Raw genomic sequence first — 13,936 nt, 5'->3', positions numbered from 1 at the left:
GATTTTCTCGATCGTATTCAACAAGCGTTTGCCTGTTGTCTCCTTAACCCAAAAAAAAAAAAAAAAACAGAAAATATACACCATTAAGAGAATATGTTGACATTGTCCTTCGCTATCACTTTGTGTTGATTGACATTGGTCCCCTGAGGTGACAAGTTAGAAACACCTTTTGCTAGAATGATATTATTTGATCATCCTTTAGAAAAGTTTGTTTGAATCACACCGAGTGAAAAGCATTGATTTGAACTTTTTTCGCAAACATCATTTACCCACTTTTATCTAACCCAATTAAGTACTTGTCTTTACCACCTTAGATAGTATGTTTTTGTTTTCTTTTCATACATACCAAGGTTGAAAGCATTTCAACCTCCATCTATTTTGAAGCAACAGAGCTTTACTTGCATTCACACAACACAGTGTCGTTTGTAAGGTTGTTTGTTTACGATTAAACTTCTTTCACATTTCATTTTATACTATCCCGGACCGTTTTACGTTACCGGAGAGTGTCACGATAGGGATTAAACACAAATGGAAGGTGTTGTCACGTACTGCTAATGTTGAACACAATAGCGCATGAAGAATTGTTCGTTTGCACAAACGGCACCCGGTTCGTGCAGTGTGCGTTGTGCGTACGTAAAGCTTCAATTTAGCGCATCCCTGCACAAAGGAACACAACCCTTTTCGCTGTACTTCGGGTTGGGACTGGGAGTGCTTATCTCAGCGGGTAAGCAAAGGATTTATCACCATTTTGTTGCCGCGATCGTTTGTTTACTGACGTTAGCTATTCGTGCTTGGCGACATTTGCCTCTAGCCGCTGAAAAGAAAGACATTCACCGTTCGCAAAAACGAAAAAAAAAAACGCTGCCCAACTCGCTGTTTCGTTTTATACCGTTAGTCCACAACACCGGGCTGGTTGGATGGGTGGACGCCGTGCTGAAGAAATTATAAACGATTTCATAAATAACACCTCGCACCGCATGGTACCCGGAGGGCAAACGAGCACAGGCAGCAGGGAAAGTTTCCAGCACAAAACAGCATCATTTTTCTTCCTCGGCTTTTGGAAGGAGTTTGGGGTGTTTCTTTACTTCAACGTTTGCTTTTTTTTTGCACCACGAAGAACAACAGAAATAATAAAAAAAAACGAGGTAAAATCTTCCTCACAGGGCATGATAAGCGGGGACAACTTCTTCGATTGCACTTGTTTGCTTTGCGTTCGGCAAAGGGCAAAGCTATAGGGAAAGGCAGAAACAAATGGAGCGATAAAAATTGTTCAACGCTGAGCCTTGTTTGTCGCAAACGATAGTAGAGCATATTTCGCATTGTGGATGTGCTTGAGGACGCCAACACGCTGAAAACTGTCAACCGTTCTCCTCACGTCCGGCGGATTTGCTACTTGACGTGTTAAGCCTTAAGAAACCAGTTGGACTGACAAATGGAGGCAGATTTTTTGTTGCCATTTGGAAACATTTTTTTTTAGCTTAGAGATGGAAAAATAGGTCGAAAAAAGTGGCCTAGCAAATACACAAGCCTTCCTCTGTTAATCCTTCCACCAACTCAATCATACAACTGATTGGTGAAAAAGCTGGAAAATTCAGCTTTTTTTCGTTCATCGCTTGCCTCAGTACGAAATTATGAATTTAAGACGAATATTTATCCCTCTCATGGTAAAGGTAACCACCGAAAGCTTCTTCTTAAAGGTGCAGAATGAAATAAAACATTTAAAACCCCGTTCACGATACGATCATCCCCTGAGGGAGAGGAAAAAACTTTAATGAAACAAGAAACAACGATAGCGTGAGCTGGGAAATGTTCAAAGTCATTAATCATTTTCAATTGTGGATTTCCGGCATTTTTTCAAACGTGGTCCAACGTTGCTCACTGAAACGGTTGAAAAGTAAGCGGATCGGTAATTGGAACCTTTTTGGTGTATTCTTAATTAGATTCCTCTCTACAGCCAAGGGGCGCGAAAATTAACTTCCGTGTTTCGCTCTGGCTGGAAAGCAATTCATCTCAATACCTTTTCACTGTCATGTTTCGTTCATGCAGATCGAGTAAGTCACAGTTAATCTGGTTTGGAGCTTGAAATGTATTGGTTTGAGATAATGGATCAGAAAGGAACAAAGTCAATGGTACAATCGGTTTAGTGTTTTATTAGCGTGCTGAACATTGCACGATGGGCAAATCGTTAAAAAAATTTTCTTCTTGGTAAACTACTAATGGAGCTTATAGTTTAAGTTAGAAAACTTGTTTGCCCGTTCAGACTGTGTTACAGCTGCAGCAGTGCTCAAGAGTTGCTTTTGAGAGAGTAAAATCTTCTTCATGTTGGTTTAAAAACATCGAGAATTGTGACAAATGTTAAAACAGAAAGAAGATGAACTTTTAGAGAAAGTCAGCATAAGTTTTCATATCCGGTTTAATCAATTAAGCTATCGTTACAATTTTGAAAATGGTAATCATTTTTTATCTATTATTTTACTTATATTTCTAACTAATACTGAATAATGTGCCTAGGACATTTTCTGGAAAACAAAGACTGCATATTCTTATCTTTGTCTGAAAAATGGTAATTTGGTTGGTAAAAAATGGCCTTATTTTACATCTGTATGAAGACAATTTTTTTAGGTATATGCTACGTTAACGATTGTTTAGCACGATAAATCCTTGCTCGCATTTGCAAACTTTAAAACACAAGAATATAAAGAAAATTATAAAACAACTAACTCATCTGCACTACATAATGAAAAAGATAAACGAACATTTGTTTACAATTAAACTGTTCTGATGAATCTTTTTTTTCTACTCGTACTTCTACTGGACAGCTAAAATCGACTGCCTTTTGAAAAGCCTCGAAAACAGAACGGTCTTGTGTTATCCACACATTTTCATACACCAAACCCATACAAACCGCCATCGTTATTGGGTGGGATCGTCCGCCCGTACACAAAAGTCACACATTCCTTCCATTTTCGGACGCTTCCCGACGGAGCAGCAGCCCCCAGCCACCAGTCCAAAAATAAACACGGAAACATCGAGAAGGAGCACGACGGAATGCACTTAAGCGGAAATCCTCCGCTGAGACATAAAAGATAATCATCTCAAGCAACCAGGCCGGCGCCTTTTGATGCGAAACGAAACGCGCTCGTTGGCGCTGGGTGAAAAGGGGTGTCTGAATACGTCGAAACGTTAACTCTGGTGAGGATGGGTCCACTCGTTGGCAACACTTCCTTTCCACGCAAAGGGGTGGAAAAAACCGGCATCAACAAACCTTCCGAAGAGTTCGACCCGAAGGAAGGGCGAATCTCGTTTAAGGATTCCATCCACCTACTTATCCTTTTTAGCTGGCGATGAAGCAGAACGAGGATCTCATCCTTTTGGCCGGACCAATCTCGGTATGCTCTTCGATCGTGGGCAAACCGTTTTGCCTTTACCCTTCACTTCCTGCCGCCTAAACTTAGCTACCCTTAATGGAGACACGGCAAGCGCCGACATCCTTAGGCCAACCATCTACCGAGTGGATTTGACAACGGACTGTACGATGACGATGCTCTGCAGACATCGACGAAGACGACGACGACGGTGACGACGATGTGGCGTACACACATAATGAAGAAAATTAAAAAAGTCATAATCCTTTCCGACTGTCTTTGCGATGCTATTACCGAACGCGGTGCGAGTGGCTGCTCGCTTTTCGGTGCGGTGAAAAGTGGATTTTCATTCATTTCATCTTGGGTGCCCCCTGGCACCGAGTGCCTGTCTGCTTCTCTGCCCAGGACCTTTCCGGGATTATGTTCTTTGCTGCAGTGTGAAGCGAATCTTCTTTTGTGGCAAGACTTTCTTGTGTGTCGGTGCTGCAGCTATGGCTCTTCTTTAGAGGACGATTTTTTGCACATGTTGTTTTTCGCTTTTGTTACTTTTATTCCTTTCCTCGTAGAAAGATAGCACCCGGAGTAAAAGAAAAGTGAAAATGCATTTTTTCTCTCGCAGTGCCTGAGGGACTACGGGATGGAAAATGTCACGTCCACTTGGTCAGATTGTTGGTCGGTTCGGATGGTCGCTTAGCTTATTGGATTGGTGGATTGGAAAGAGCGATGAATTTCTCTGTCGGGAAATGCACAACAAGCGCAGAATGCTGTTGTAGTAGAGGACGCAACAAAAAAAAAAAAAAAAAACGATCACAAAAAGAAGAGGAGTGAAATAATTGTAGGTGGCAAGTGAACGTGACAAGTCGTCCATCGTTTTCGTCCGGGGCAGCAAAGGCTGCACTGCACTACTGTACTAATCCTATGTCAGTACCAGCTTCGAGAACAACTTCATCAGACACTACGGCAGTGGAGAAGGAATAATTAAAGCTCGAAACTCCACATTGAGAGACCGATTCACTGGCTGATGCATGATTCAGATTTAAGACCATCTCGTTGGCTCGGCCGCACGCTTGTGAAGAAAAAAGAAAGAGCAGACCGAATTTAATTGGAATGCACCTTTTAAACTTTATTACCTTGTATCAGATGTTTCGACATGTACGCCGTTTGCACGCGATTTGTAGATTCTGGCAGCGTATACATAATTAATTCTACCAAAACGTCTTATCGGAAAGGTACAATGTTTTTCCTTTATTTTTGTATTATTTTTTGTCTCAATGCCCAGTATCAATGAATCTCGCGAAATGTATCATTAGAAGGTGAGCTAACTCTTTCACTTTTTCCGACACGAATGCCCAACACTTTTTCTTGCGGCTTGCACTATTTATGCAAGAAATTTGTTGGCGTCACCGAAAGCTTATCTAACCAAAAGTTGGCCAAACACTTTGGTTTTTGGGGGTACTTTGCCGAGTGTACTTTGGCACTGCTACGAGTGTGCGAATTAAGGAATTCTGCGGACGCAGAATGACATAGGGAAGCAGAGAAGCCGTTGTCATTTTTTTCCTTTGCCACACCACGCCACAAACATTGGCGCATAGCGTCCTACAGAATCCGGAACGATGGCACAAACGCAAACGGTAAACTGACGAATGGTGCAAAGCTGGAAATTGGTGAGTAAGGATCATAAAATGGGAATAGCAACAAAAAAAAAGGCAGTCATCTTCTTATTAAAGACTGAAAGACGGTAGATACGGAAGGAAAGGAAGATGCTGTGAGGGGCACAGCAATGTGGATGAAATATATTGAAAGTTTGCCGAGAAGATATAACATTAATTAAAACGTCATCTTGATGCGCAAGGGTGGGCGTTTTTGGAGAGTACTGAAGCACTGTGGCCAAGAAAAGCGATAAAAAAAAGAGAGAGAATATTTCCAAATATGACGTTACTTGGGCGGGTAGATAAAAATAGAAGACAAATAGTACAAAACGTATTAAGGTTAATGAGAGATTTGGGCAGGTTTTGTAGAAAGAAAAGTGTATGTTTTATGGCGAAACTAAACACATTAATAAAAACTCTGAACTGAAATAATACTGCCGCTTTCAGTACTTATAATTGCAGTTGGAGTGCAATTTTTTGAGGCATTGCGTCAAATCTTCTACCTGCAGATGTCCGATTATTAGGTTATTAGTTGGTTAAGCAAGAGCAAGAAAGAAGCATGAGCAAGAAGAAAAGATGAATGATTGGAAATCGAAATTGTGTACTCTTAGCTAGCATTTTTGTGGTTTGAAAGCTGCAACTAACAAATTTATTTATCATAATAATTGCTCATTTACGAACTCATTAAACAAAGTTCGCGTTGCGATGCAAGGAATCAGTAAGCTGGAATCAAAATTTTATCTTCCAATATCTTCTAATTTCTAGCCTTTACAGATGATACCATCCGCTGCTGTAGTGGCTCCTAAAACAGACATCGATGCCTCCAAGGCATCATGCCACGGTTTTTGATTGAGAATCGAAGTGTGGGTTTTAGTGAAGGAGGCTGTTTACAATTGTTGCTACCGGTACCATAAATTAGCCTCCGGAAAGATTCAACAACCACACCGAACCACCCCAATAACGAACCGCCAATTCCGATTGGACACAAAATTGGCACTCACCATTTTGCGCCAGTTCTGAGGCGCATCATCCGGTTTTGTAATTTACAAAGTTACAATATTTGCTCACTGCCAGCACTGTGCCAAGCGCGCTCTATGTAAACGGTAAACATAAACATATTTATTTTTCACATCAATATATACCGTACCGGTGGCTCGATAGCTTTCGGTTCGTTTACGCTTTACATACTTCTGTGTGCGTGCGCCCGATGGTGGAAAACTAGTACAACCGACCAGGAGAGAGTTTATAGGTTACACGGTATGTGCGTTTTCCTTGTGGCAAGCTAGACCTATCATAAAGTAACATCCCTGCTCTCATGTACTACGGCCCTGTTCAAACAAGCGGAAGAGCGTCCGGAGCATGTTGCTTGGGAAAGGTTAACGGCATAATACTAACAGTTTGGGCAGATTTTCCGAACCGAAACATTTCACACACAAGTTAAAAGCAAGTCTTCTGGTGCGTTTTGTTTGTGGATACGCGGTAGAAAAGCGGGTTGAGCTGGAAGGCTGGTCGCCTGCGAAAGATTGTAGTAAAGTTTAGTTTTCCAATTTTCCATCCAAATGTGTTTATTGCCTAGGCAAACATTGTGGTCGGGCTGTGGTTTTGGGTTTTGTTGGGTGAAGTTAATAAATTGCTTAAAATTCGTTGCCGTGTACCGGTGTTACGATGAATTCTCTGACGGCATGTGCTATTAGTGAAATTAGAGCGGGCTTTGGTAAACGGAACGGAAAAACAGAGGAAAGAGCGAACAGCTGAATGATTGGAGCGAATGGTACGAATAGATCTGTCCGTTTCACTTCCTATCAAGGGTGTTCAAATGGAATGAAGATGATTGTGGATGGGGAGCGTATAATTTTTGTGTATTACATCGTCATCACCAGTTTTGATGGAAATCAGTGACTGAAGATGTTTCTGGAAGGAAACATTTTTCCTGGTATCGCGTAAACGTAAGATCATCGGTTAGCGAATAGTTTTAAAACTATTTAATGGTCAGTTACCTCATAAAATCTCAAATTTCAACTCTAATTTGTTCCATATGTTTGTGCTTACCTAAAAAAGAAACGAGACAAGAGAAAAAACTGCTGTTAAATAATTGTATTTCAATGGATATATTTGCTTTTCTAAACCTAATCGATGAAACATTTTTAAAACGAAACAACGAAAACGTGCAAAACACAAGCAGCAACAACATAAACAACATCGATGTCATCAAACGAGATCCTGACGCTTGAAGCAGTCAAAGCCAACACACAAAAACCTGTCATGACTTTTGCGTACGATTGGTTGGTTGTGCGCCACAACAGACGACAATGACGACAGCACGCTCGTACGGTACTGCCTTTGTAGCAATCATTAGTAACGATTTGCCGTGACAGTTGTGCTGCAGCTGTTCTGCACTGCGACGAACGATTTCCATTTGCAAAAACAGGTATGCTCTGTTTGTTTTTTTACTTTCAACGAGTTGGTTTGATACTTTTTTTTTTTATCGGCGTGCTTATGAAAAAGCTGAATATACAACAGATAAATGTAACCAAATGTGCAGATGGGCAGTTATTGTAAAATTGCAGTTATAATAAAATTATTTTATTTTTATAATAACAGTCGATATATAAAATTTTTATTATGTTAGTATGATACGATTCAATGTTTTAACTATAATAAAAATATGTCTTTAACGAGACGGGTTCAAATATAAATTTTGTAAAATAAAACATAGAATAACGAGTGAAATTTACAAAAACAAAAATGTATTTTTACGTATTTATTTATAATGGAGGCGCCTGGTCGATCATGAGCACAAAACCGTTGTGAGACATTTTGAATTGTTCGGTATACATCAGGAGGGAAAAAATGTCATGTTTGGAATCGGAAACATTTAATCAGAAATTAAATGTTTAAAAAAAATGTTTTGTAAATTTAGAAATTTGAATATAAATAAATAAAACTATTTACCATTTTCATGATAAAATGAGTTCTCACTCGTTTCTCACTTGCCACGCTATCAATTCTAGCATTAAAAGGCATTCTGCGAGAGGCAAAACAGTGTGTCTCGGTAATTGCAACAAAACCCAAAAATGACCCGCTCAAGTCACCAAGGGACCTATTCGACAATCCAATTCCAATCGCTCACCCAGCACTTCACCCCACACATCCAAATCATAGCCTCTCGTTAGGGGGAAAATACGAACCAAAACGAATGCAATTCATTTCCGCTGGCTTGGTCAACTTACGGTACTCGACCAACCGACCGCCATTTCCCAAAAGGAAGTAGAATCATTTCGCGCATTTACGAAACTCAGAACGAGGACACACACAAAAAAACACATATACCCACACACACCTTACAAAACATTGCACAAAAACCTCTCCAGTTCAAGCCCGCACCGGAAGTGTGCCGTCTAGACCGATCGTGGCCAGAACCGTTGCAAACAAATCGTGGCTGAAGAAAAATCGTCCACCGTTTAGTGCAAAACTCGATAAAAAAATAAGTGAAAGAGGGGTTTTTCGGTTTTTACCTTCAATTCCAGCGGTCAAAACACTCGAAGACCGATACCGTAGGAAGATGGCGAAGCAATATGTTTTCCTAATTTATTGGCCACCAAAAAGCGAGTTATGGCCGGCGGCATGTTAAGAAGGTGGCACGTTTTTCATTCCACGGTCCAGGCTCTCCAGGAGGTTGCTGGGCTTTTCTAGTGTGCTGCTTTTTTTTTTTGGAGTATATCGCTAGTTCCTTTCCAAAAACACAAACACACACGTGTACGTCGGTTAGTAGTCAGCGTTTTGTTTGGCTTTTGTGGTCTTTTAACCTGCTAGGAATGCTGTGTGTCTGTCTAATGAAGGGTGAAAAGTACGGTGTGGGAGTTGAAGTACAAGGCCAGTGGAAAATTTATCGAAACTGTGAGGACTGCAGTTGCGTCCAGTCGAAAATGCACTGTCTGCGCCTGCGAGTGGAAGGCGATGCTCAGTTTGTTGGTGTTTGGTTTTTTGCTTTGCTGGGATTTTAAACCAGTAGCATGAAAAATATGTCCTCCAGTGATCAATGGTATCGGGCGTTTCAAAAGAACCCTCCTACACACACACACACACCAACACACTAACAGCACACTACTCACAATAAAGAGCGCCAAAACGTACCTAACAAACGACCATCGAGTGCGCGAATCGCACCAATCCGTCCTCAATCGTGAACCACAAATCTTCATTATTTCGGCAAATTTAATAATGTCGCTTCGTTGAAGTAATTGCACATTTCCCTCCACACGGAATGCATCCATCGTTCGAAGCGGATTAAACGTTTCGGTGATGTAAACATAGTCTCATAAATCTAACACCGGCAGGCCGTTCGCTACCCGTTGCCTGGTTCCACTATGTTCCACCATGTTGAGTTTTGATGGCACCATAGTTCAGGTAATTTTGGGTGCTTGTGGCTTCGTTTTTTCTTGTTGCCTTTGTTTGTTTGTTTCCAAACGAATAGACTCTGCTGGACACACCTCACTTTTGCACGCGAGATTGATTTACTGGCAAGTGAAATGCAATAAAATGGGGAGCGAAAATTGACTCCCTCTTCAGGCAGGATCATTCTAGAAGTCATCTCGCTGTTATCTCTCATCGATCACAGTGCTTGGGGACGGTTGGAGCGTTAACTATCAATTGACGTTTCGGGTATAGATAAATCTTTGATTTTCATTTTGTCTCTGCTATTTGGTGCGTCTACATGTTCCTGGTGGAGCCGTTCAGAGCTATGGTTGTGTTCAATTGAACCGATAGTGTTTGTCGCTTGTTCGAAAAGTTCGCTTGAAACTAAGTGTACGATTAGATTAAATTGTTTAGAAATCCTTTGACAAGATTTTGAAACATTCCAAGCAAATCAAGGTCCACAAATTTGCATAATTTTTTTTGTTTGTAGATTTTAGAAAAGTTCCACAAATTCAAAAACTGTATACAGAAACTGATCATTTTGCGATCAAATTTAATGTTTTTAGTAGTGATAAAATAAAATAATACACACACAAAAAAACATTATTTCATATTCAACCAAAATAAACACAAATGAGTTCCTTTCCCAGCAGCTACGGACACTCTAGGGACGATTGAATCAGCGGATAACTCAGAGATTGATGGCTCTCTCCAACGGAAAACATAGAATCGTTAACCATTACTTTAACAAACATTGTTTGTGGAGGGTCCAGCACTGTCAGGGACACTCGTTGTGGAGCTGGACATCATTCGACCAGTTCCCCGTATTGCAATCAGAAACCACAAACATGCTCCGGAACTTCATGATGAGCGGTTGATGTTATTTTACGATGGCTCTTAAGTGCAGTGCTCCAAACGGAAGGAATGACTTTTCTCGGTGAAGTACGCTGTACTGCTTCCGACGATGCGTCAGAAATGTCAAGTAAGCTTTCCACAAGAAGAATCATTCCCAGGGCAAAATATTGGTCGCTTTCCTATAATTTTCACACACGCTCGCACAACTTGAGTATGTGAAAAGAAAAAAATCTATCTTAGTATTTACACGTGCACGTTCAACACTTGAATGGTTTTCCCACCATGTTGGCAGTGCCCGTTTTATCTGTTAGCTCGAAGTTTTAATGCTTTAGCGTGAGCTACTGTTTGAAACCTTTCTTAAGGTCACCGTAATACACATACGAAAAATAGTCGATTTGAAAACAAATAAAAACGAAACAGACGGCTTGGTATGTCTTGGCCAAGTAACGAAAAGTCTATGTGTCGGGATGCAGACAAGACAAGCCAATAAATATATTATTCCGGACTAATACTTTAGGTACCGGTCGGAGCTTGTTATCGTTCTACATACATACATGTGAATGTATGCTGTGTTATTTTCTTCTTCCATTTTGAATTATCTTTGCAAGAAAAAGCTCGCAAGAAAAGCAAATTACATTTTCTTATGTACTATTTTTCTACCGCAAACCATAGCTGAGCTAACGTTCTCTTCTGTAAAAGCATTACCGCAACCATAGCAACCGAAAAAATCTTCTTTTACGGATGTGATGCGGTTTGAAAGTTTTACTTCGAACAAGCGATTTAGTGTGCATTGGTCGTAGCAGCCTAACCATCGCTGCTGTCTATTGGACACGGAAGACAGCAGTAACAATGCGTCAATTTTATTGTTTCTTTTTTTACACTTTTCCTCTTCGCCGTCATTTTCTTTGCCCACTATAATAGCCTAGTTTTTCCTTGTGCAGAAAGATGATTCTTTCCTTCCGTCTTAAACACACCACCCGATAGTGTCATTGTGTGGAGCGATGGAGAAGGATCGAAAGAGGAAATAAAATCAATTTGAATGGAAATGTCGCTGCATAATCCAGCTCAACAACTCACCGGTAAAGCTTGGGAAGCTAGTCGGGATGGGAAAGTAGTTCCTTTAACGGAGCAAAAACTCCTCCGCACCAACCAGCAACACAACGACCAACAAAAGCAAACAAAACAGACAAAGAAATGTTTGCCATTTTTCTTATTATTTTCCGCACACTTATTACTGCTATCGTCACATTTTTCTTCTCCCCAATCTGCTGACGAAGTACTGACAAGTGGAAAAGCTTCTCGCGAACAAAAACACCTACCGTCGGAAGTATCTGCTAGATTCCGTCTCGCCTTTGCTTGACAACTACACCACCATGGCAAGATCGGCTTCTCTATTGTATGAAGAACCTGTGCCGAATGACAATATTGTTCGACACTATCATTTATGAGCGACATTCGTCACCGGCATCGACATATTCGCAATCGACAGCACTCGCGCATCTAGGATAGGTCACCACCGTTCGGCAAGAAAGCCAAGAAATAAAGGAACCACACCGTACCGGAGAAGAAGTAGTTTCATTTTCCTTCTTGAAATGACGACCTTCTGACGGTAATGACGACGGAAAAGGTAGAAGGACGCTTGTGTGGGAACCTTTTTCCGGAATTGATGAAAGCGAGTCATCTGCTCAACCTATCACATGCTTCTGCGAACTGGTGGAACTAGTCGATTGCTTGAGACACGTGTACAGTAACTTTGTTGCTGGTTTTCTACTTAAGCTTAAAACAGAAGTCATCGCCACGCTTTACGGGAATGGTAAACTTCGTTAGGTGCAGCGTTGCGAACATCTGGCAGCTTGTTCAAAGGAAGAGCAGCGCTTTCATTTTACCAAGTGGGTTTCTGTAGCAGTGGAAAGATGAGACCTTTAATTATTTGCATCGCAAGAAAATCGAATCGTTGCTTTCTATTTTACCACTCAAGAGGAAATAACAGAAATGTTCTTACTTTTCTGAGTTGATTGAACGAACCGCCTTGATGAAAGTGTCAATGCTCAAGGCATAGCTGGTGCTGTAAACAAAGCTGACAGTCGAATGAAAATCTGATACAAGCGACTAGTGAATGAGTTTTAAATTTATACCATTTTGCTTAAATGAAAAACTTCTCTTGAAGGACGTATTTTCCAACCATTTCAAATGGCATGGGAGGTCTTCCAACGTGCTACTGCTTCTCTAGATTGCCACTATTGAGAAGATCTTTGAACCTGAAAATCCCTAGACCACCTAGCCTTAGAAGCTTTATGTTCAAATCAAGAGCGCCAATAGAGGCGAATCGATCGATCGTAAGGGACTCGAGGGTGTCGGCTTGATTTTGATACAGTCTCGAACGCGTGAACGAGATTATCCACGCATCCAGTACCAACCAAAAAAAAAGGGTAAAACGAAAGCTCTAAAAAAGACAAGGTTTCTAGCAAAGCATTTCAAAAGACATTCGCGACGAAGCGTAAAAGCTTGTATCAGAAATGAAATTGATATCGCATCTCCTACACTCAAAGATTTTTTTTTCTCTTTCAGGACGATGTTCCCATTTTCAAGCACGGCATTCATTCGTGCGCATCTCTGAATGCCATGGTTCTGTGGCTCGTTGGTTTGCAACAACGGTAAAGCCGCTAGGATGTCGGAAACCTTTTCGGAATCAATTTGCGGACAAAAAAGATTCGCCGACGATTGAACCATTGGGTTCGTTTTGCTTTAAAAACGTAGACTGAAGGCAAAGGGGAAAAGGCACACACTTTGGTCCGGGCTGTTCGAGTGACTGAGCTCCGGTTTGTACCTAGCTTGATCAGACTGATGAACCGGATCGCGTTGGAAAGTTTTCCTCTTGCGAACATTAATTGAAGTCGCGAGGATGTACAATAAATAAAATAAGCTTCCGTTTGGAAAGAATCGTTTGGTTGGATATAAAATGTTCCTCCTTAATTTAAATTAAAACTTTACAATCAATCAATCCTACAGGAGAGATTTTTGTACGAAGCGAATTGGTCGGACGTTTCCATAACAAAATGGCATTGTACCGGCATAATTAATTAAAAATGAATAAACATAAATAAAAATTATATTTTCTTCTTTAAAACGGTTATCTCTGCAATGCTTACAATTGAACGTGTAGCATCCAGAAAGATCCTCACATTATGAATCACACGTCTCACAGTCAGTCCTGAAGAAACGAAGCTTGGTCGTAACATCTTTTAAACTGATTGCTGATCACAGTTTCTTATCATAGGCTACAGGGGGAAAAAAGGGGATCCTGTTGATGGACGTTTCAATAATAATCCAGCATCTAATAGATATCTGACCTATCGTAAACAAATTGATAAAGCTGTTAAATTTTGAATGTATGCCGTCACCAAGTATACATCAAACACTGTCCATCCATTTTTTTAAAACGCATAAGTTACACCATTAATAAAGCAATTAAAAGAAGTTCCAGCGTTGATTGTTTTCCCTTCCATCCATTAAGTCGTTACAGGCGACATCCGGACCATTCTGCGGTCAGTCGCTTTAACGAGTAATCACTTCTACATTAGTGTGCAGCTCGCTGCATTACTCACTGCACTCACCGCACGCCTCATTTAATGCTTTGTCACCGTTAATGAG

The sequence above is a fragment of the Anopheles maculipalpis genome, chromosome 3RL (assembly GCF_943734695.1).
Source record: "Anopheles maculipalpis chromosome 3RL, idAnoMacuDA_375_x, whole genome shotgun sequence".
In the NCBI taxonomy this organism is placed as follows: Eukaryota; Metazoa; Arthropoda; class Insecta; order Diptera; family Culicidae; genus Anopheles; species Anopheles maculipalpis.
The sequence above is the reverse complement of the archived record's forward strand: the minus strand, read 5'-3'. Positions refer to the sequence as shown.